General features: G+C 42.1%; 1 long non-coding RNA gene across 1 annotated transcript; it reads left to right on the forward strand.

Moving 5' to 3' along the window:
• Window positions 1-2,677: 2,677 nt before the first annotated feature.
• On the forward strand, window positions 2,678-24,215 carry LOC107319407 (uncharacterized). Its single transcript, XR_004308664.2, has 2 exons — window positions 2,678-2,752; window positions 22,413-24,215. It is a non-coding gene; the product is annotated as an uncharacterized LOC107319407 (long non-coding RNA).
• Window positions 24,216-25,568: the final 1,353 nt, after the last annotated feature.

Here is a 25,568-nt window from a genome sequence, read left to right on the forward strand (position 1 = left end):
AATAATAATCCTATTTGGATTTCCTCCACAATTAACCCATCCTTAAAAAATCTCCAGGAACGCATCAGAGAGTTGTTGTTTCCCTTTCCTTTCCTTTCCTTTCCTTTCCTTTCCTTTCCTTTCCTTTCCTTTCCTTTCCTTTCCTTTCCTTTCCTTTCCTTTCCTTTCCTTTCCTTTCCTTTCCTTTCCTTTCCTTTCCTTTCCTTTCCTTTCCTTTCCTTTCCTTTCCTTTCCTTCTCTAATCCTTTCTCAAATCTTGAATTTTCCCCCTATTTTTTTAAATTATTTTTTATTTTCTGCGTATTTTTATTAGCTTTCATAAAAGCTGATTTTCAAGGTTTTGGGCGCCTGGGGGATACAAAGATCTCGAATGTCAAACGCATCCCAGAGCTAATGAAGGGATTTCAAAGGTCTCCAAAGTGTCTATAGGAGCAATTTGTAGTGTCTCATAAAGGTAAAACGCGTTCTGACTACGGTGTGTTTTGGCTGACAGTTTTCCGGCTTCTCTAAGCCCGATCTGCTGGTTTATTCTCATTTTATTCCAGTGCCGCGGTCTTTCTGTCATAGGAGTTGTAGTCAAATTAAATCACCGTCATCCAAAAGCGACCTCATGCCGGTGTTCTTCAGTGTGGGTAAATGAGGAAAAAACGCCGCTGTGCATTAAAGGAAGGATTTACAAATCCTTACCCAAGGAAAAGCTTTGCCTCATCTGCTTGCAAGGAGTTGGGGAGGAAAGCAGAACTGCTATTCTTGTCCACCTCTTTACTTGACTTCTCTATTTTTTCTTTTTCCCCCCTTTGTTCCCCCACCTTGCCCTTTTTTTCCTTTTCTCATCCTTTTTTCTTTCTTCCTTCCCTCCCTACTTTTCATTCTTTTTCTCCTATTTTTCCTACTACCCTTTTTCCTTTTTCTTCCTGTTTTTTTCCCTTTCCCCCCCTTTCTTTTTTTCTTTCTTTTTTTCCTTTTCCTCTTTTCTTTTATCCTTCCTTCCCCTCCCCCCCTCCTCCCCCCCCCCCCCCCCTTTTTTTTTTTTCTTTTTCTCCCCTTTAAAATTCTTCTCCTGGTTGTTCTTATTTCAAACTTCATTTTGGCTGCATCGGATCTCGGAGGGCAACAGTGAGGGATGGATGGAGGGAAAGCTGCGGTGGGTCCCGGCTGCTCTCAGCCCTCACCCAGCCCGGCCCGGAGCACCCGGCTCTTCCTCCGATTTGCAATTCAGTCCGGTGTTATTCTGGCAAGAGAAAAACAAGCAGCTCTACCAGGTGCGCGTTTGTGTCATTCGTGGGCTAATGAACTTGCCATTGCCAGCCCTGCCGTGCTATTTGCAACTACAGTGCTGGGGTAGAGCTCAATTAACAACGCTGCAAAGCAGCACCGCTTCCATAATTAATTACCTCACTCCCACTCGCAGATAACATCGCTTTCGTCCCCCCCCCTCCCTCGAGTCATAGGCGGGCAGTAAGGAGCTGTACGCGAACAGGCCGATATCTACAGCAAAACCTTGCCAAAACTAAAGACATCACCCTTCAAAATAATAATAGTAATAAATGCTCGGCGGATTTTTGCTGTGGGGACACCCGGTGCCTCCGGGGCAGGGGAAGGATTGGAGCCGGGGCCGCTTGAGGATGGCAGGGCTGGGGGCTGTTGTCACCCTTAAAACAAAAGGACCATTATGAAGCCCATAGATCAGCAGCAGTAAAAGCTTTCATAAGGCACAGATCTCTCTATGAGGTTATAACAGCAGTGTTAATCTTCTATTCAGTGTTTACAGAGCCAGCTCATCCGTGGGGTGGGTGGAAGGCAGCCAGCTCGCAAGAGAACGCTCTTTATTAAAAAATACGGACTTGTGTTTCTTTTAGCAGTGACCCCGGAGCGTGTCCCGCATTTCTGGGGGAGGGCGGCTCCTCCGGCCCCGGCCCCGCACCCTCCGGGAGGGGCAGGAGAGGACTGGGGGGTTACAGCCGCCTTTAGCCGCATATGGGGAAGCCCCCTCCCTTAGAGAAAGCCCCTCGCAGGGTTTTGCTGTGCTTCACCCAGTGGAGAGAGTCCTCCCCCCAACTCCCGTGCGATGCTGCCGCTCCACTCCCGGAGTTTGTATTTATTCCTTTATTTATTTGTTTGTTTGGAGTAAGGAGAAGAGGAGCCGTTCTGTCCTTATCACCGCGCAGAGACAAGGAGAAAAAAAGGGCGGATGGTTGAAAATAAGGACCAACAGGGGTTGTGCAAAAAGCTCCACTCCCCGACACGTTCATCCTCGTGCAATGCGCGTTTTCGGGAGAAATTCCACCACAGGGTTTTGCTTTTTCTCTCCATTCCCAGCCCGTGGGAAGGGAAAACAGTTCCTCGGGACTGCGCACCCGCGGAGACGCTGCCTTTCCCCAGCACTTTCCCCGGTGTTGAGTTCCCATGGGGTAAAAAAAAACGCAGCAGAGAGAAAGAATCGCGGTCGGAGCCCTTCGCGAATCCCGCGCAGCGTTGCGCGCACCGCCGTACCCTGAGCGCATTGCGCTGCGCGGGATTTGCGCGGTGCTGCGCGCCTCCCGCCGGCCTTTCGCTCCCCTCCCCGCGAAGCTCCCGGCTCGCTCGAAATTTGTTGCATTTCCTCGATTGATTGTTTAGTTAGAGATTTTGCCAACTTCCTGATGGTTCAGTTTTGTGATTCTGCGAAAAGAACCGCATTTCCTTTTTGACTTAAGAGGGAGAGAGAGGAGGGAGAGGAACGGAGGCTGGGGGCTGGCGGACTCATCGAGCTGTATGTACCGCACTTTTCTCTTCCCTCTCCCCATCCGAAACCCTCCTCCTCTTCCTCTTCCTCCCCTCCGAGCGCGGCTTTGCACCATCTCCGCGTTGCGCAGCGCTCCTGGGACGGGGGCAGAGACGCCGCTCCGTGCTGCAGCCTCCCCACCTCTCTGCCTTCGCTTCCTTTGCCTTTGCTTTTTAATTTTGTTGTGTTTTCTTTTGTTCTTTTTCCCGTCCTTTCTTTCCCACTTCGCGTCCTATCCTCGCAGTCTTTGCTACTGCAACCAGGGATCCAACTACAGATAGAAAAGTAGACACGGAAATCTGTTCTGATCTCTTTCATTTGCTTAGAGTTCTCTTTTGTTGGGCTTCTCCGTCTTTATTTCATTATTATCCCCCTCACCTCCCCTTTTTTTTTCCTCATTCTTTTTTCCTTGAGAGTAGCAGCACTGCTCTTTACAGCGTTTTTCCACCTCTGCTGTTTTACACTATTTTCTAATAGTTTATCTTTACTCTGACCATATTAGCATATGTTTAAAGTGGGGGGGATGCGATGCTTGCAATAGGCTTGGAACACTTTATATAGAATACGACCCTCATCTTTTTCTCCCCTTTCTACACTGTTTTCTGCTTATCATTCCAAGTCCCGATGGCTGCAGCAGGTCAGGAGCTAAGGATGGTCATTGAAACCCCCCAAAATCAGCAGGAGCTTTGGATCAGGCCCTATAGAAATAAAACAGAGGCAAATTCTGGGTGTGAAGGAAAATATCAGTGAGTCAGAGAGAATGGTGCTTTGTTCGAGTGCAAAGGGGAAGAGCAAAATGCAATCTGCTCTCCGATAGCCCTACATCCGACGGGGTTTAGATAAGAAATCTTAACTCAGCTTCAAACTAGGAGTCAGTCCTAAAAGTTGGTCAAACTCTACTTGTTGCACCAGTGGAAGTACAGCATGATTTGGGTGAGCTGGGAAGAGTTGAAGGAGCTGAGTGGGGTCTGCTCAGTGCCAGAAGTTTTTCCTCTGGTTACAGCTTCATGCACTAAGTTCCACGCACCCACCCCTCAGCACTGATGCATGCCTGCCTATGCATATGCACTGAAACTATTCCTATGAAGTGCATGCATATAATGCTGAAAGAAAAAAAAGAAAGCAAACCAACCCATCTACAACATGCCAAGAACTCCTGAAGGCGATATTTGTCTCCCATCTCTGTGCTCTGCTCTGGGTTTCTCCATGACACTCTCAGGGTTGTGTGCACATCTGGGATGCTGGGGGTGAGCTGTGGGGAAACGAAAGTGTCCTGAGCAGACCCCAATGGGCAGGACGTGGTGCAGCTGAGTTTATGCTCACATTTCTCTGCAAACCGAATCACGTCTCCATGTTTTCTGCCAACCAGGATAGGGGGAACCTGAACTACTGCCCCATAGCCGCGCACCCCATAGAAAACCCCGGTTCTTACATTAGGGGCCACGTGTATCTCTCTACGAGACAGGGATGGGTCGGGACAGCGCTGCTCATTTCACGTGTTGACATCTAAGCAAGGAAATCAAAATATTTGTCCAGCCTTTGCTACAGGATTTTGTTATTCTTCCATCGAAACCATCGCTTTGTAAATCTTTTTTAAAGCTGCTAAAGCTGAGCAAAGATCTCTATCGGGGAAATGCCTGCGAGGTGCGGGCTCTCTCCATTAGGTGGCATTGCGACTTTTGCAGTGCGGGAGGGAGAAGGCTCCGTGCACTCGGGACGGGGCAGCTCTGCTGCAGGGGCCGTGTATTTGCATTGCAATTGAAAGCGTATTTATCTTTTCAGCACTTGTTCTGTGCTCACGGTACAATTTGCTTTATCAACACACAGCGCCGTCATTTTATCGGATGGGTTTCTGTGTCACAAAAGCAAATTAATACCCCCTTGCCTTAAGCGGCGCATGCTGCTTCTACTTTATATGCAATTAGAATCACTACAAAAATAATTGGTTACTAGAGAGCACTCAGAAAACATAACAATCAAGCATAGCATGCAACAGATAATACACCATCTTTTCCTGTTATCCGAAAGTTCAAACATTGATACCTCGGCTCTTATCTTGAGGGGTGGCTGCACACGTTGGCAAATGGACTTACAGACTGGGGTATGCCATGCAGTGCTCAGAGAGAGGAGAGTAATAGGAAAAAGAAGAAATGCAACAGATTCGGGGTGTGTATGGCAGACACTGGTTTTGAACCTGAAGGTGGGATTTTAAGCAGTAATTCAGAAGCAAAAACAAATGTATATATAACAAATATAAATTATGATATAATAATATAATATAATGTTTTGTTCTTAATATTCTTAGTGAACAAGTCTTGAAAAAGTTTTTATACTTTTATTATTATTACTTTTAAAGCGTATCTATTTTTTTTGCAAAGGCAGGGACAGATTCAACCACAAAACAATTAGCTTAATTTAATTCACACCGGTGAAATTTCATTATCTAAATTAGAGCCATTCCCTTATTTACAGTGAGGTTAGCAGGAGCAGAACCAATCTCAAACTGTTTGCTATTGTTTGTTTTGTGTCTTTTTTTTTTTCCCTCTGACTTCTTGCTGTCATTTAATTTAAAGGGCAGACTTTGCACTCACTTAAGGAAAACGCTCTAAAGAGCTCAATATGCCTTTATATATCAAACCAATGTGATTTAAGAAGGAGTTTCCCTAAGTGGTTTTAAAGCATCTGGATTTACAATGAAGGACTGAAGGGTGTGTTTAGTCACATTTAGAACCTATGAGTTGTATTGGATTTATCTAGGAAAATTACTTTATTCATATCGGGTATGAAGTTTTCTTATTCATTAAAGCTGTTTTCGCTTTTGCCTTTTTCACGGTGCCACACTTTCATCTAGTTAATGATCAGGGCAGATTTTGACAGATTTTTGATGTTTCTTATGGTAACCAATGCTGCTTGTTTGTGCTCCTCTTGCAAGGTTATATTGTGGCTGTTTTGACAACTCCAGCTTTCAAAGGCTTTTCTTTTTTAATTATAAGTGTGCACGTAACACTTTCCTTTTAACACGGCGATTAAATGAAGAAGTACAAAAGTCATCATTCCAACACCTTAGATCAGCTCTGCTGAGCGTTCATGTTCCAGATGCATTTTAATATATAAGGTTGAAATTCCTGTCCTCTACACTTCTGCGAGAGCCCACAGGGGTGAATGAATCCCAACATCTCTATGATATATCCAAAGAGAAAGGCCGTTTTATCCCCTTGAAAATTCCAGAGGAGACCGTATTGTTGCATGCCTCATTCCAGCGCATCGTGCTGTGTTCTCCGCGGCTGCAGAAATGCAATTCATTCACACACACACCCCCGTATCAATCCTCAGCTGCATCCAGGAGGGCTGCAGCCAAGGAGGGGAGCGACAGTCATCGAAAGCAAAACAAACAGAGGCAGGGAGAAGTGTGGTTTCCAAAAGGAGAACCTAAAGCCTTAGCAGCGGTTAATTCTCTAACCATGAGCCTATTAGCGTGTTCTGCACAAAGGCACAATCACATTACACAGTGGCTGATAATGCCAGGTTTCATGTTTTGTGTAACTTCTTTTTAGTCTTTCTTTCTTTTCCCTTTTCTTAAGGTGAATTTTCTCGATATTCTTTATTTATTTTCCCCCTTCTTTACTTATTTTTTTCATAATTAATTTCTGTCATTCATCACCAGGACACCTCTGGCAAACTGGAGCTTTTGCCCTGCACTAATAATGCAATCATCGTCCCAAACTGAGACAAAGCAGGGCTTCATTTTAGGTGCAAAGGGATATGATAATGAGGGAGAAATCAGAGAACGGATCTTAAACTGGGAGAAATGGGTGAATTTCCATGAAAAATCAATGAGAAGCTGGAGTGAGATTTTTTTCCCCCCCTTGGATGGGAGAAAACCAATATCAAAGCCAACAGCTGTAGAGTTTGCCACTGGCTGGTGGAAATTTCAACAGGCATTACCTGTTCCTAACCTCTAGCAGCACACAAATATGGGGGGAATGGCACCTAAACACAACTTCCCTTTCATACAGGGAACTCAGGTGGGAGAAATAGAAATCTATTTTCTATGACACCCCCACCTTGTAGGAAATCACCTATGGAAAGAGTTAAAGTGTTGACAAGCGTTAGAGCATTTTCATGACCCTGGTTTGGATTGCAGCTGGGAAGTCGAGCAGAGCAAACAAACAAACAAAAAGGGGGCTGCAGGCACCCAGGGGTCAGGTTACCACGTCTGCCCATTCAAGCATCCTCTCTTCTAGTCATTTTTAGTGGCGTTTTTGGGTCCTCACACACTGCACATGGTGTGGTCACAGACTTCATAGTGTGGAATGGAAAGTGAGCAGCGTTTGGGGGAGGAAAAGATGGGATGAGGCTTGGGAGATTCCTGCTGTGGTCTTGGGCAGCGATGCAAGCCTAAATCACTGCTTCATAATAGAATGGCCTGGGTCGAAAAGGACCATCTAGTTTTAATTCCCCTGCTATGTACAGGTTTGTCAGCCTCTAGACAGGGCTGCCCAGAGCCACATCCAGCCTGGCCTTGAATGCTTCCAGGTATGGGGCGTCCACAGCCTCCTTGAGCAATCTCTATCTAGCCTTCTGCCTATATTTAGGCTCTCAATAGGCTGGGGCAATGGGGTGGCTGCCTTTACAGCCACCCCATGGTTGGGGGGTGGGAGGGAAGTATTAGCTGATGAATGAAAGCAAAGAAAGTATTTTTGCCCATGATTTAAAAAAAAATAATAATAAATTAATTTTAAAAGAACATATTCTATTTATTCGGTTTTGAGTTTGGCTGAGGTTTGCTATGAAAATAGCGCTGTAATTTTTTAAGAAACATTTTCTGTTTGGATAGATTAACTGTACACGCAGGCACTTCAGCTTTTGATTCCTTTCAGTAATATAGTAATATTCATTGCTGGCACCAAAAGCTGCTCTTAATGAAAACATTTGGGGAATTCTCCTATGCCAGGCTGATAAAATCTCTTTGAGACACGAGAAGATGATGAGCAAATGTTGGGGTACAGAGCTCTGTCCCAAATGCACAAGTGCTCCTCTACAACAGTGCAGCAAATGGATTTGAGAATCACATGGCTACCACCAAGTCGATTGCTGTGTATGTATATCACAAAAACAATACAGGTGTGAAGGCAGTGTCCTCCCTCTCCCCCTGTACTATTTGCATCCGGCATCCTATTGCAGGACTGTGTCACATCCTTCCCAGGCCACCCCACACTGACAAGGAATTTCTTCTATGTATTAGGGGGAAAGAAAAGCCCCTCTGAAGCAGCAGCAGGAGGGGTGATCTCTGCATGCCCACCCCATTACTCCTCAGTTAATTCCCTATTTACTTCAGCTGAGGCTGCAACCCCAAATATATACGCCGCTGTTAACAGTGGGGCAGGGTGAGTAGAACCAAACACCTGAAAGAAAAAGGTTAAAAAAAAAAAAAAAAAAAAAAAAAAAAGCCAAATTCTGAAAGAAATAAGAATTTAAGGATTTCTTTCTGTTCCCATAGTCAGGAGGAGGTGGCTGTCCCAGATCCAGACTGAGTCTGTTTTGCTCATGCCACCTGCACTAATGCATACTGCACAGTGTGCCTGAACATATGGGACTTCATTCAGACTTCTGTTAATCACTTTTTCCTCACCATGAATTTTCTGTTTAGCTTCAGCCTGTTACTGACTCAGTTTCTGCTTGTAAGTATTCATGCTTTGCAGCCTGTGTTTATAAATCCTGCAACATTTCTAAGTTGCTAATTTTGGTCCTCTGTGAAAGCTGCAATTTTAGGCTTGCTGTTTTGCATAGTTTGCAGTGCAAGTGCATACATGGATACACTGCCAACAGCCTGAAAGCATTCAAAAGCTGAATGTTCTATTAAGCAGCTTACCACCTTTCTGACATCTTAAATTAATCTTATCCTTCCCTTCCCTTCCCTTCCCTTCCCTTCCCTTCCCTTCCCTTCCCTTCCCTTCCCTTCCCTTCCCTTCCCTTCCCTTCCCTTCCCTTCCCTTCCCTTCCCTTCCCTTCCCTTCCCTTCCCTTCCCTTCCCTTCCCTTCCCTTCCCTTCCCTTCCCTTCCCTTCCCTTCCCTTCCCTTCCCTTCCCTTCCCTTCCCTTCCCTTCTTGGATCTTAGGAACATTTCTTCTCCAGAAGAGTGATAGTACATTGGCACAGCTGCCCAGGGAGGGTGGGGGTGTCACCATCGCTGTAGATGCTCCATAACCATGGAGATATGGCACTGAGGGACATGGTCAGTGGGCACGGTGGAGATGGACTGGGGTTGGATGTAATGATCTTAGTGGTCTTTTCCAATCTTAATGGTTCTATGACTCTGTGATCATTTCACACAGCCTTACTCCACAATTATGAAAGCCGAGGGTGGATGTCAGTGCACATGGTTGGGTGTGATGGGCTGTGGGTGTTTGCAGACCCCATGCAGGTGGATGAGTGTGCATAAAGGTCACACCTACCGACTTCTCAGGCCTCTGGTGTGAAAGATAAAGCCATCTGGTCACCATTTGACAGCTTAACTTGTAATTGCACCATTTGGCCTATGAATTGCTGTGAGCCACTGTTTGAAGCTGCTGGGATTCAGCTCCTTCAGCGCCAAGATAGGAATCATTACCCAGAAGCCGAGTTACTGGAATTCATCTCACTTATCTCCTTGGCCTGATTTTTACCTTTCAAAATTTATCTCTGAGGATCTTCGTTATGATTGTGAACTTGGCAGCGACTGTTTGGTGTAAATACTCACAGTCACTGATAACCAGTAACACCTGCTGGCCCCATTACCCGGAACAGGAGGAGAAGATGGGCATTGCCAATGAAATTCCACCATGGCAATATGGAAGTGTTTAAAGGAAGACCTGCACTGCTCAGGGTAGCAGAGATCTGAACCTTTAAATTACAGTCATTCCCGGCCTGACGATAAGTAAATAAACAATTCACAGCTGCATGGGCTAAACACAGAAACACATCTATCTCTTCCAGGCGTGATTGCTGAACAAGTAATTAAGTGCGAAATGTGAGCCCTCAATGTCAGTGTGAGATGATAAAGGTCTCCAGTTGTAAATTAACTGAACTCCTGTGAGCCCTCGATATTAACTCTTCAGGAGCCCTTGGGTGGCAATGGGTGCGTTAGCATGAATCCAGTGCAATTTGCATGCAATTACTCCTGACATTTGCCCCTGGGAATATGGAGCTGTTATTTTAACAAACCAAAAAAAACAAGGGGGTGAGTTGCTTTTTCTCTTCTCAGAGCAAGCACAGGGCAACCCACGAGATGGAAATCCCAGCTCCTGGCTCTGCCACGCTCACCCATCACCTTCCCCCGTTGCTGTTTTCCTTCTCACAATGGCAGAAATGTCACAAGGGCAAAGAACATTCAAATCCGTGAGCTGCTCATGCACTCTAAATCAGAGGGCTGCTTATCTCAGATGCACAGATATCCATCAAAGCCCCAGAGTGAGCAAGCAGAGGTTTACCCTGAGCGTAAAGATCCAGAACAGTTATTGACTTAAGGGCCTGCAAACCACAGGACAAGTAAAACTAATTCAAAGTAGATTGTTTCTTAGTTCATCATTTTAAAGATATATCGTAACTTTTGAGACCTAAATGCTTTGAATCTTTTGGAGTTGTCCGTACTTAATACAATTCTGCTCACTGTATGCTCAGAGGACCTAAGGTTTGGACACAATCCTGTGGGAGATTAAGGGAAGCAGACAAAACCTGATGGCCCCATTTTGCAAGGTGGAGCTGAATTTTAGGCAAGAGGTGTACAAATTCTATTTGAACTTTGGCTCAATGCTGGGTCAAAGATGTGATTTCTCAGGTGGAGCCAACACTGTTCCTTCCTTCATACCATTATGGGCTTCAAAAGTGAAGAATAGGAGATGGAAAGAAGGACATGAGCAGTAGAGAGCATTCTGCCTCACTTCAGCCTACAAATATGGACAAATGGCTTCAAAATCGTGATTGCAGTTATGGTGTGGTCCTTTTGGAGCCCCAGAAAACTTAAGGCCATGGTAAGAAGTCAGCAAGTACAGTTCAACAGAGCTAAATAGGCTGAGTCCATGCAAGAGATGATCTTTTATCTACTGGGATTAGCACAGAGGTGACCCCAGTGACACTCTGCGTGATGCATCTCAAGGTAAACCAAGAGGTTAAAATTGAATCTAGAGGTTATGTTGTTGAACATATGAGCCTGTTATGAGTATTTCAGCTCTTGGACCAAGCTTGCTGACCTTGGCTTTTGTGCTGCACATTTTTAATCCTTTTTATCTGTCTTTATCGTATTTCCTAACACAGACTCCACAGGTGGGTAGAAATCAGCAGAAGATGTTGAAATGAGGTTCTGGAGCAGCTGTAGTACATAAAGTCAGAGCAAATAATTGAATCTCTTCTTCTAGGGGAGTTTATTGCATTTATGATGAGAATTATTTGACTTATTATCCACTACAGAAGGAGATGTATAAGGTGATTGAAGCCCCTTCTTGTTCCATGTCCAGCTTTCCTCATTTTCCACATTTTTCCAGATTTTACTCTTGGGCTCTTGAAGCTGTGAACCCATGAATCCATTCCTATGTCTTTAGCATCTCATTCTCCTCTTAGCACATTATTCAGTCATCACAGAGTGTCCTTTTCTTTCCCCGTTCTGAAATAAATCTTCTCTTTCACAACATTACTTGAAGCTCAAAGCACTGCAGGATTTGCTATGGGAGTCTGTATCACAGCTCAGGAAATCAGATTCCAAATCCCCCATGTATTTGGGCAGCTGGGCAAGCTCCAGGCCAGACAGAATGCTGGTAGGACATCAGCTAACCAAGCTGCAGGTCTGCTGATTAGTCAGAAGGGCTTTATCTTTCCTCTGTCCCACAGAGCCTATATAAAAAAATACCCCATTTGACACAGATGGGTTTTTTTTCTTTTTTTCTTTTTTTCTTTTTTTCTTTTTTTCTTTTTTTCTTTTTTTCTTTTTTTCTTTTTTTCTTTTTTTCTTTTTTTCTTTTTTTCTTTTTTTCTTTTTTTCTTTTTTTCTTTTTTTCTTTTCTTTTCTTTTCTTTTCTTTTTTTTCTTTTTTTTTTTTTTTTCAGAACTGAATCCATCTAGAAGTACAGATCAACCATATTAGGTCCTATATTCAGCACGAGGCCCTGGGAACTGGGCAGAGAGACAGCAAACTTTCAATAACCAAGCTGTGAAAGAACGAGAACACTCCTAAAATGTCCCTTTTAAAAGGGAGCCTCCCTTTTGGGTTTAAAATGCTATCTTTGTTACCACCCTAGGTAACCTTTCTAGTATAGAGATTAATGTTATTAGAAAAGAGCTGAGTATGGGTGGGAAGACAAGAAAACAAAAGGAAATGGAAGTGCTGGAAATTAATTTTCCATTAGAAACTATTCTTTTTTCTTCTAATTTTTTAATAAGACATTTTATGATGTTTATTACACTACTTTCTATTTTCTTTTAGGGCGTGTTATCTTTTGTGACTTAGTTGAGGCTAAAATAAACTTTTGTTACTAATTAAGGATAGAAATGGAAATCCAAAGATTTGCTTCTCATCAATGCCAAGCACTAAATCCTTTAATGCTCTGGGATTTTGTTCTATAGCTCTAAATTTCCCATTGGTATTTAGTAATCTGCTGATTGCATTTTCTTTAATTCTTTAGTCCACAGAGTTTTCATGTTAAGGCACTCATTTACAGTAGCTTTACATGTTCACAGCAATGAGTTAAAAGCTATAGGTGTGTTTTTTTTTCTCAAATTCCAGCTTTGTTTCTTTTCTATTGAGTCCCAAATACTGTGTTATTTCATACTAATAAGAGTTGTACTCCAACTGGACAAATGGCAATGTATTTCTGTGCCCTATGGGATCCATGACATCATTTTCAATTTGCTTATCTGCAGTAATGAACTCCTTTGAAACAGGAGGGTGAACAGTAAGCAACTGAGTTATATTTCATTCCAGACCACTTTTTCCTGATATGACATTATGGGAACAACATCACTGCATAGTTTACACCCACTGGCTATTCCCTGGAGGCCCCCAGATGCACCTATATCCACCTACAGGGAATGTGGTAGGACATACTGACCCATAAAGTCTTCTTCCCATTCCCAGGGTCTAAGCAGTAATAGAGGAGTAGGAGAGAACCCCACTTACCTTAAGGGATGTCTCTCAAGGCCTACCTGTTGACTTAGAGGCCAGAGTGAAACCTTCCAGGCAGTTTTGAGATAATCTCATAACACACTTGACATTGGGGTCAAGAGGAGTGTAGGTTGGGGAAATGATTTGGAGCTGCTTAGACACTTCTGGCCATGTTTGGACTGCATTAATCCAAGAAGAATTCATTTTTATTTTTATTTTTAATTTTATTTCCTCATTCCAGATGAGATTAAAAAAAGTTGTTCACATTCCATGGGAATTAGGAAAAGGCTTCCTGACAGAGCTGGTCTATCTCCTGCTTCAGGCACTTCCTTGGTCATGGAATAAGGACAGAAGGCAGGAATTTTAGAACTGGAGAAGTGACATTTTCCATTTCATTCTTATCCTGCTGGTTGAATACTTTACATACAGTGACCCCTAGATAAACAGTTACTAAATCATTAAGTGCTCTTCTAAGTTAACCACAACTTTAACCTCTTCTGAAACCATGACCACCTCTGTCCCAGGAAAGTGACTTAGACACTAAGCCTTTAACAAATCTGAATCAGTAAACCATCTAAAATGCATTATTCTCCCTAGCTGAAGGTCTGATCATTTTATCCACTCTCTTTTTTGAAGCAAGTACCTTCAAATAGGAACAGCAGTGCTGTTTTTTACTATTTCATTTTGGCATTTACCTGCTTACTGCATTTCTCCTTCTGGAGAACCATTCATGCAGTAAAACTTGTAGTAAAAGTTGTACATTTCCGTGTCCAACTCCACATTTAAATGTGCTCAACCCAGAAGCTTCCATAACCAAATACAGCCTGGATGCACTCATCTTGTGTTAAGTTATGGCTTCAAGGATTTGGCTAGTTTAATGTTTCCTAACAGTTTGGATGCAGCAGGTCTGAAAAGGAAATATAAAGTGTATTTTCTGATTGAGTTAAAAAATCATTGCATCTCTCCATGCAGCTGTCAGTACAACCAGTGCCTTACGCTGCCAGGCACCTGAAACAGCTGACTCGACAGCACAAGTGAGAGAGGAGCAAAGGTTCCAGCACCCTGCAATGGGGATGACATAACTGAATGAGGAAGACCTGTTTACATCACTGAGATAACCCGTTTCTTTAAAAATAGCAAGGTCAGGGAGACAATAAAGCTGTCAGCATGGCAATCACAGCCGTGCTGCGTTCCACCAGTGGGAGGGCAGTGGTGATACTCACCACACTGGGGACCAGCAGGATGGGGAATTCACAATGAGGATGGCTGTGTTTGGATAAACAAACTGATGGCAATAGCAGAGTGCTATTGTCTGCTGAACAGCTCTATTTGTGCCAATGATATTTCCAGGTTAGCTCCTCCTAGGCCCATAAAAATCTTCACTTTATTAATTTTTGCTGGGCTTTTCTCTCTCTCTTTTTTTTTAATCAGTGTAATGATAGATGGAGTGCCCATAAAGACTCACAGCACCATGTAAAATATCCCCAAGCCCCTGAGCCAGGTGTGGAGCAACTGGTCACTGTGCAGGCTTCCACCCGGTCCTGGTTTTGGCTCGTATGTCTGTTTTCTGGTCACTGGGAGACCTCATTGTTTGTTCACTACGTAAATGAGCATCTGACTGTGGGAATATTTCACACTGAGGTCCAGGCCAAGAAATGAAAGCTATCAAACCTATCCAGCTAAGCAGCCTTATGAGGTACACGCGCAGTCCAGGTGGGATCACAGCCCAATGTTTTATTGTGTTAAGAGTATGCGTTCTCATAGAAGGAAGACATCGTGTAGGGTTCACATCCTGTTGGTGTATCGGATACATTTCTGCTCTTGCTGCCTTCCTTTGGATAGCATTTCCCTTGGCTTCCCTCCTTTAGCTGAGCTTGGACAATGAGTCACAGTGATGCAACATATTTGGGGGCAACTTTTGGACATGAGTGTTTTGGGTCAAGTTGCACAGTATTGATAGATGTGCAAAGTAGAGTATAGGAAACAAATTTCCCATAGCATATCCTGAGTGAAACATAGACACATGCCATTGATGCCACAAAGCATGGATTTTTCTGTTAGACTGGATGAAACACTGAGTCTTCACCAAACTTTAATTAGGGTTTTAGAGAGATTTTCCTTTTTAAAGTGCTGACAAAAAGACTTCAAAGATGAGAGCAAACCAGAAGAGGCATGAGTATCATGTTAAGTAAAATCCTGTTGCAGTTACTGTAGCTTTGCAAAGCTTTTCACTTCATCAGACAATGGTTCACCACTGTAGCTGGAATAGCTCATGGCAGTTATAATCTAAAATTCCTGACAACTACACATATCGTAGTCCAACCTGTGCAAAATCAGATGCATGACATACATCCATTAGGAAAGGGAAGATTTAATTCCAAACCTCCATCACTGGTAAAAATAGGATGTCATGTTGGGCAGTTGGGAAGGACAAAGTCACAGCTGACAAGAAACTGAACTGGAACTACAGAGGAAAAAAGAAAAGAAACTTGTTCTTGTAGCATTTCCAACTCAAAGTGTAATCAGAAGAAATCATTTATGAGCACTAAATGGAATGGTTCATCCAAAGCATGCCTGTCACCAGATCCTAATTACCTGTTCACATTACAGCGAATTACATTAATTCCACATAGGTGAAATGAAATGCTATGAGGGAATTTAAACAGAACGATTTTTCAGTTTTGGTGCTATTTACAGACCGTGGTATGTCAATTTGAAGAAAAACCAGAACATGAAACTGAAACGCCGGTGTTTTCTTGCGATAATTGGAATCTTTCAACACAAGAATCCAATGTTTGAAGGTATTCGCTGCAAGGTTTTGGTCCTTTCCCATTAAGAGTTCATTGCTGATGCATAGAACATGGTCTCCTTCTGTTGAACTCAACAGGGATTTTATTCTTTGATTTCAAGTGGAGCACTGTCAGGCCACTGCTAAATACTTTTGGCAGTCCAAGAGGCACTGTGGTCTGGACAAACTGCTCTAGATCTGCAGGCTATGTTTTGCAGGTATTACTGGCTTTTCTTGACTCATCAGTAAGTGTAGTATTGACTGAAAAAAAATGTTTCTTTCTTTATTGACCAAAGTAGCAACGGTCACCTGAAACACCACTATTTTTTAGTGTGGCCATTCTTGAGAAGGAAGTTGGATGCTGTGAATTTTTGTGATGATAAAATAAACTCATGAAGGGATGGGTTTGGCCTACAAGTCCTTTGCCTTAGGGACAGGGTGTGAAGTGGAGCAGCTCATGATCCCTTGGTTTGCCATGCTATCTCTAAGGGCATGAGAAGAGTTGCATTTGTAACTCTGCCAAGCTGCTCCCTGCTGGTCTTTGAGGAACCAAGTTGCAAAAAGCTCCTTCATGCAACGTGTTGCAAAGGCTGTCTTGAATTTGGCTACAGGAAATGTTTTAATTCATTTTTTTGGCTGGATTGATTTACGTTATTTAAAAGAGAGAGAGAGAGAGAGAGAGATCTATATCACCTGCAGTGACAGTGACAGGGGTTGGCAATTACTACACGCAAGAACCACCAGTCAGCATTATTTTATATTCATTCTTTCATCCAATGAAACAGTAATACCTCCTGGACAACAGAATTTGGAGAAGTTGAAATGTTTGCTTTACAAAACAGACATAAAATTTCTCCTTCAAGGTGCTAAATTTGTGCTGAGCTGGTCCAAAAAAACGACGGCATCTGGCTATGTCTTGTGTCTGCTACTAAAAAAATGTCCTAAATTCCAGACAACCTCTTGGGTCTTGAAATAAAACTCATTAATCCTGCATTTGAATTTAATATTTGAAATTTTATCCTAATCTTTTTTTCTTTTTTTTTCTTTTTTTTTTTTTTCTTTTTTTCTTCTTCCACATGAATTAACTTTAGAAAACTTGGAAAGGAAGACAAGGGTGGTTTTCTATTTTCTTTTTTTTCTTCTTTTTTTTTTTTTTTCTTTTTTTTTTTTTTTTTTTAAAGGAGAGAGAGAGAGAGAGAGAACATTCTTAACAAAGGGTATAAAATTAAACTAGATTTGACCTCTGCCTTCAGCAGATTTTCCACCTGGTCTGTGCAGGAAATCAACTTCTATATAGCAGCTCTTTCATAAGCAATAACATACATGAGTCTGTAAGTGACAGTTTTTCTTGGGTGGACAACAATGTTAGTTACTTTTTATGATTAATTGATAAATGTTTTGATATGGTGCCTGGGCTCCGAGTCAAAAATCACTCTAGTTAGATGATCCAACACTTGGGAAGCTGAGCCAATTACAGCTCAGGCACAGTGAAAACAATTCTAAAATATCTGAGCCTAAAAATGTGCATAGTTGTTAAGGAATCTTACACGTGGGTGTACGGTGGTATCCTGAATTACAACTACTTGGTGGGCCAATTTCTTAAGGAATGCAAAGATGTGCAGGGATTCGAGACTCCTGCATCTGTATTTCAAAAGACTTGGGAAAATAGAAGAACCACACAGACTTTTGTGGCTGGGCACGTGCCGAGGAAAACCATATTGTGGGCCAAAAGGCACTTCTAGTCCCTTAGGTTACACAAATGCCTTTGCTTTTTAGAGAAAGCTTTAGATTTTTAGTCTCTTTCCTCCCTTGACTTCTAGCTTCCTGGTTGCTCTTTTCTTTCTATGGCTCCAGAACTTGCTTTCTGCACCAACCTTCCTGCCTTGTCCTTAGATCTAAGTTTGAACATCATTCTGAATGATCCATGAGAAGTGGGATCTCATCGTGCCTGTGGCTGTATATCAGTTTTCTGCTAAGCAATGGGATGGTCAGGGTGCACCCCATCACCTGTGCATCCTGCACCAGACACACATGTTTTCTCAGATTATTAGGGGAAAGAATCATTGAATCATCTAAGTCTGAAGGAACCTTTAAAGACCAACTAATGCAACTCCCCTGCAATGAACACCCGCAGCTCCATTAGGTTGTTCAGAGCCCCATCCAACCCAACCTTAGACAATCATTTTTCCAGTAGAATTTTGGGGTTACCTGTCAGAGCCCATTTGGAAAACTCCTTATTGTAGGTTGTAAATGACTTCATGTGCGTCTCACTGCTAGTTTCTCCTGATAAAATCAAAGAAAATAGAACATCAGTTGCATTTTCTGGTTCTCCAGACTTCAGTATCTCAAATAGTATATGGATGTTTTGAGGGCTGCATGATTGGAGTTAAGTTTTAGCAAACATCTAATTATCCTCCATGGATATTTATCAAGACCAGAAGGAAATTTAGACAAATTAATTTGTTATGGATATGGATATTCCTGGAGACTATTTTGCATCATTAAGGGCATTGAGACCAGCGAGGTTTAAGTCTGGAAGGATACTGAAGATGTTCAAATGGACTTAGATCTAGATATTAGCCCATCTTCATGTGATCATTGGGCACAGATGCTACTTTGTTTGCAGGAGGAGGTGAGGAGTCCTGAAGAGCATCTTTGTAACAGAGGAGTCTCTTTCTTTTATTTGTTTCATAGTAAAACCCAAAAGGAAAGACATTTCCTCCAGTCTGCCGTGTGCTTAAAAATACAAATTTCCAAGTAATTATCTTATTTGAGGCACCATTTCAATGGCACAATTTCCCCTTCCCACCCTCCTTCTACCCCTGATACTGTTTTGATCATGACTGCTGGATCTAAACACACTTCTGCTTTCACTTTATTTAACACTGGAGGATTTCATCGTTGCTGATATGAAAGGAAAATTTCTCAAAGCATACTGTAAGCTTTGCTGCTCATGACTTCTTAATTGTGAGGATTTTATTTCACGTTAAGCAGGCAACTGAACTCTTCTAATAAACAGAGCAAAATCTAATTAGGCTACTGGAGGGGAATAGAAGTATTTATACTCCTCCAGACACAGACATTAGGAATTCTTCCTCAAACATGCACACAGGCTTCCTGGCAGCTGTCTCATTCAAAGAGCAGCTAATGATCATACTAATTTGCACTTAGCTGATACTATTAGGAGTTCCTTGCAGATGGAAAATATACTTCTTTCATGAGATCATACGGAGGAGCAGGGCCTAGTGGATTTTGCACAGAGCAAAAGAAATCCCAATTCCAAATCCCATGGCTCACACTACTTGCTGTGTGGTCTCTTTCTCTTAGTTTCTCCATGCATAATCTTGCTTATCCAGCTCATTCATTGGATTGTTGTGATGATTGCTCAGTCATTTGGCTGTAATATGTTTCAAAAGCAGAAAGCATTGAAGCATTTTGATTAGAGACATAAAGGCACTTCTAAAATATACAGTTAATAGATTGACATCATGGATGAATTTGGCTGTAATGGATTGACATCAAAGATGAATTTGGCTGGTTTCTTGTCTTCGTAGGGCTCACCATTATTTTAAATACTGATGATGAGTGAGCTCAGAAAGCAGCAGAACTGCTTATCACCCAACCCTGGTGGAAAGCAACCCCCATGCAGTATGGCATATCTACACACATAGAGGCCAAACAACAGGACTACAACATATGTGTCAGGGGCAGTCCCATTCACACAATGTTTTCTGACCCAATGGCCCATGGTCCACACAAAGAGGTGATTCCCTCTCCACTTTTTACCCTTGTATCCTAAAGGAGCTCATCCAACTAATGGGTAAAGTCTTGGGGACTGCTGATTTGGGAAGGGACTGATGGATCATGCAAGCTGTGACAATCACTGGTAGAGAGTCCTCCAGCACATTTCCTTGCATTTTGCCACAATCAGCAGCCCAGACACCTCACAGTTTCCCCAGCTGCCTGAAGGGGACCTCAGAGTGCCTCAGTATTGGGACCCATGAGATTCATGTCTAGAACTGCCTGTGCTAATGTGGAAACTGCAAAAGCAATACATAAAATGGAGATGTACAACCCTTCTTATAGAGAATCTGTTACCTGGGATTCTCCCTGAGCCGTGCATTTTTTAGTAGCCTTTCTTCAGCTGGAGACCTGTCATCTCCTTCTCCAAGACCATTTGAATCTTCCCACGTTGTTTGTCAGAATTGATCCTACAAAACCATTTGTCATTTCTTGGGTTTGATTAAAATGCAAGGAGAGGGTATAGGAGTCAACATTAAAATGAGACTGGAGTGGTTTGTCCCTAAGCAAAGATACCTTTCTATGGACTGCAATAGCACAGGGTGCCAACCAGCTCTGCACCAGGAGACATGAGTGGTTGGGGAAGGATTTGTGTCCTGCTGAGAGTGGGTTTTTTCAGGGAAGGGTGTAGTTCCAGCAGTGGAAGGAGGAGACCTGCCTTCTCTTATTTCTCTTATTTCAGTTTTTACAAAATCATCACAAAAAAAAAAAAATTAAAAATAAAAAAGCAATGGGCTGAAGCTGATATATCTTCTTATAATACAATGAGTTTTTCTGAAATGGAAGTGCTGGACTGAAAGCTGGAGGCATTGCTCAGTTTTGACTTATACTTTACTCAGGCAAAACTCCAGTTGATGTGAGAGAGCACTGGGTCATATTAGGATTTGGCCCATGAGGGCGGAGGAAAGCCAAGCTCAGAACGTCGCATAAATATATTAGCTAGAGACTTGGCTTTCTCCAAGATCCCAAGGATGGAATAGGGCCGTAATCTAGTCTTCTGAAATGCATGGAAGGAGGTTATATTTATCCTGCATAGAACATTAAGAGAACTGGATCCAAACATCTGCGCAAGCATCTGTATCATCTCTTCCTCCTCCCAGAGATGTCTGGAATACAGTCCGCTTTGTGTGGCAGGTAGGAGCCACTGCTTTGTCTGGATGAAAAAAGTAAAAATCAAACCATGGATTGCTCATGTTCAAGAGGAAAGTGTGTTCTTTCTGGTGATGAGGTATGAAGAGGGCATATTGTTCGTTTAAAACACACTCTATAGTTTTTGCAGCAGCAAAGTATTTTTGAGAGTTTGCAGCTGTCATGGAAATTCCGTGGAGCTTAACTGTCAGTTTTCTGCCAATCAGAAAGTTGAAGGTACTCCGGTTTGGGCTCCAAAAGTGACATTTTAGTGTTGCACATCTTAAATGCGGAGCGGTTTCGATAGAGCATCCTGACAGGTTTTGAAATCTGGAGAAATTATTTTCTGGTGCCAAGCTACACAGTCTGGGAAATGCTGCGTGCTGCATGCTGCACTCACTCCCTGTAGCTCTGCCAGAAGCCAAAGTATATATTAAGAAATGTATAAGAAATATAGCCCAGGACTAAGGTTTGTGGGTGCATTTCAAGTAGGAGCTCTTCATAACTTTTAAAGTATTAACTGCGCTCATGGTCATAACAAGTTGGCATAGAAGGAAGTCCGTAGTATGCATACAATTTAATGACACAGTGGATAAAGCCAGAAGAAAAGCAGGAAAGAGAGCACCTTAGATTGAGAGACAATTCTTCTCTCAAAAAATGGCAGCTATGAGACAGAAAGAAGCTTGTTCAGCCAGGAGCTGCACTGACACATGCAGGGTTATCCCTGGGGGTGTCACTGAAATATAATTGTTTCTGTTAGGGCAGAAAGAAGCTCCCTAACAAGGAATAGCTGGGATGTGGTTCCTCTATGTCTCCTTAAGCACCTTCCACCAGGTAGATCAAGACTAGGACACCATGTGAGAGGACCACTGGTCTAAGCCCCTTCTGACATCTTGTGTTCATTGGTAATTTATAAACACTGTCATGAATTTGATGAATTTGGCCCTGTACCTTCTGCTTACTGTTAATAAAAGTCAGTACAAATGAGTAGAAGTAGAGAAAGTCAACCTATGACCTCAAGAAATCTATAGCCATAGAGAGACAAGAATCAAAACCCACCTTCAGTACATGCTTTGTCCTTCATGCTCTTGCTGGGATCCAGAAATAGAGACTGTTCTCCTGACTGAGGCTTAGAAAGTCAAGAATTTTGTCTCTCTTTATTTTCATTACAGTTAGTTAAATCCTTAGGCTCCTGTTAACACTGAGCTCCATGTTGATTTTTTGTTAAAATGCTGAAACCTAATTTTTGTTTAACAATTTTCTGTTTGAGGCCAGCATCAAATTAGTGTGCTTTCCACTGGCAGACCCCAGCAATTTGGTAGGCAGGAGGCTCACACATACTTAAGTTATTCAATACATTTTGTTATACTCTGTACAAAAAACCTAGTCAGAAAAGCCTGATTTATTATATTCCTCAGGTTTCCTGTTACTTTAAACCACTAACATCCTATGGCCAATGCCTTCATAGGCAGCCAGCACATCTGGCCCAGAGTGCTTCTGTCACCTATCGCCAAAATGCCATATTTACAATCAAGGCATAATAGGAAAGAATGAATTGATTATGATGAACGAGAAATTGAAATTAAAAAAAGAAAAAAAAAAGAAGTAAATGTATGAGTAGACATTTGTAATCATGGCTTTTTTCCTCTGTGTCTCAGTGAAATATGAACACGTAGCATATTGAGCAGGAAGATTGTATGTGTGCAATCATCTCTTCTGAGCTAACTATAAATTACTGAAAGCTCTGATTTTCCCATTTCACACGTCTTTAGTTTCTATTTTGATTTTCATTTCTACAGACAAAATACTCCTGGCTGAAGCAGAAACTACACAATCCATCTGAAACCCCACCTGTAATTCTGCAACTGCTTATAAATAAGCGAGTCTGTTCTTCACAGAGTAATTTTTAGCAGGTCTCCTCGGAGACTTAAGGCCTATTCAGTCATTGTGTCTGTGTTGTATCTGTGTATCCATCTGTCAAATTTGATCAATGAGTCAGTCTCCCCAAATATTAACTTCCTACATCTTCCATTAGTTAGAAGTAGAGATCTGATAGATGTGCTCCTTAAAGGGAAAGCTGCAGTAGATGTCCGTGGTGGAGAAATCAAACAGGAATCTGCAGCATCAGAACTTTAGCTCACAACTGAAATCCTTATCATTTTTCATAAAACTCATGCTTGAAATACAGCTACACAACTGAGAGAGAAATACCTGCAAGTTTGCGACTGGTACCAGCTGTGGAGACAGACAATGACTGGGGGCTTCCATTATTCACAGGCTGGCACCATAGACTGGCAAGAGCATGAAGTTGTGTGCACTTCTGGAGGTCACAGGCAGAGATGGCAATATTTTCTTCTCTGGGAGATGTTTTTGCAGAGATTCTTTTCTCCTTTTTAAGAGCGTCATAAGAGAAACATGTAGATGATAACGAGCAGATTCTCAACTGTGTCAAAACCTGGAACGCTGCGATGGAAATGTGAAGAGCTGCATAGGTTCAACTTCTTTGAAAATCTGATTGTTGAATATTTCTATTCAGCTTTCTCTGCCAACAGGATATGAAATTTTCCAAATCTGTGCCAAATTCTGACGTTCACAAGAGTCTCCCAAATGGATTTGCATGATGTAATCAATAACCATGAAACCCTCTTCCACTCTCCAGATTACATCTGGTTGAGATGAATTTCTATAAGGATAATATAATGAAAATGTGAAAGACTATATTTGTTCAAAATCTTACTATGCAGTTGCACTTTGACATGTAAAGTCCCTGTGGTGACATGGCATAATCTGAAGAAAATGTATGTTCACACACGAGGAATCAAACAGCCATTTTCTTCTGAGTTATCCCTGGTGAATAAACTGGTGGAAAGACAAAGCCAAGTTCTCCGCTCTCAAAATCAATGCAGCAATGCTGATTTACATCAGCTGCAGTCCTTGACTACAGATTCCAAAGGTGTTATCAATTAATTCCCTGCATAATTTACCCAGAATCACATTGGAAGTGCAGCCAGCTTCCAACTCAACAAGCTGCCTTTGTATGGAAAATCCTTTAAGCGTGTTTGAATGCAAGCAAATGGTTAAATGCATCTTGCAGCCTTGTGCTCTTGAGCTTCAGATATGTGATGGGTGTTGTTAAACAGGACCTTGGTGGAAGCATCCACCTGGAGCATGTGTTCACTCAGGGAGGTGGTCTTTGCACAATGAAGAGGACTTCATTTAATGATAACAATGCCTCTAGTTTCTTCTTTTGGCAGAAACCATATGAGCCTCTCTCAGAAGAATTAGATCACAGCCAGTCCCACCTTAACTACATATTTGCTAGCTGAATAAACAGGATGAAATTGGACTGACGGTCATGTCTGCTGGCAGATTCAAACACTTTCAGTGCTGTAAGACTGGTTCCAAAGGCTCTGGGTATGAAACCAGCCTCTCGCATCCCAGGGTTTGCTCTCTGCCAAAATTACGTCCCAGCAAATGTTTTCAGTGCTGCCCTCAGCTTCACTACCAATAACGCTCAAACCAGAAAGACGAATCCATTCACATTTTAAATAGCAGTCTCAGCATTATTAATTGCACAATAAAAAAAGAATTTGTTCCAAGTATGCAGCCAGCTATTTATTTGTGTTCAATTCCGAGTCATAAATCTTCACTTTGGCATTTAAAGCCTATTTTAACCAAACAGTTTGTTTTGTTTTGTTTTGTTTTGCTTTTCATTTTGCAAAGTGCCTGATCAGATGGGTTTTCTGAGCTGTTCAAGCAGCTCTGAGCAATACAAGGTTGGATGAGTATTTCCTTGCACTAAACATAACTTTTCTCTACATAAGCCAAACATGCATTGTTCCATTTTTTTTTGCCTGAAAGTGCTTGTTAATTTGCTTTCTCCTTTCAGTGTTGTCATTTGAGAAAAAGAGAAAACAAAAACAAGGCTAAAAACACATGTTAAAAATAGGGGAGTTCATTTGTAACACTTCTGAACCGTGCGGTTGTTGAAAATGGCACATTGGATCAGAGAGCAAGAAGCTGAGGCTGCAATGTGGTATAGAAGAAAACGTGTTTTCCAATTCTGCTATCATTTGATTGATTTTTTGGTTACCAAACAAAGCACTTACTGAAGTTATGGGTCCATGAACTGCGTATTTCTAATTACATTCACAAGACCATTTTTGAGCTAAATTGTTTTTCTGCTATCTTTGGTGTTCAACACCAGTTGTAAACAGGGTCATTTTGGCTCTCTTGCTGGGCAAGTACATGATTAGAAGCAATGAGGTATTCAGACTTTGTTGTAATAGGGAGCTTGAAAGAATCTAAATGCAGTTATTCATTAATAGAATGGGCTTCCATTTAGCTCTGCAGAATGACAGGGTAGGTGGAATGATCTACTTCAGGACTCAGTATTTCAGAATCTTTATACTGTGTTGTTCAGTTCCACAAGTAGGTGGTGTAATAAGAACCTGAACATTCTGAAATGAAACACTGCAGTTCAGTACATGTGTGTTGGTGTCCAAGAGCTTTTGGGTGCGAATAGAGTGAAAGCACTGTTACAGCATCCACATGGAGACAGAATGGGGGAGATAATTTCATATTCTTATCTTTGAGTGCCCGAACTGAACACTCAAATATGATTGATAAAAATGGAATGAACATTTAAATACAAGCACAATGTATTCTTTGTCTTCATGGGGAGAAGATTCAGAATTAGCTGGAGAAGAAGAGTACAGCTACTAAGGCCATTGTCTTCTGTTTCCAGAGGCAGCAGAGCAAAAGAAAAAATTAAAAAGCCCACAGCTTTATTGATAGATGTGAAGAACAGGAACATATAAGTGACCACTTAGAGATATCAGTGTGAGAGAAATTTGACTTAAGGTTCTAATGAGAATCTTATCAGCTGGGGAGGACTGATAGAAGAAATGGCATGTTGTGTTCTTCCCAGTAATGACCTTTCTGCAGCTGTCTTG

Source organism: Coturnix japonica, chromosome 6 (genome assembly GCF_054131305.1).
Source record: "Coturnix japonica strain WE chromosome 6, WE-NBRP24, whole genome shotgun sequence".
Classification (NCBI taxonomy): Eukaryota; Metazoa; Chordata; class Aves; order Galliformes; family Phasianidae; genus Coturnix; species Coturnix japonica.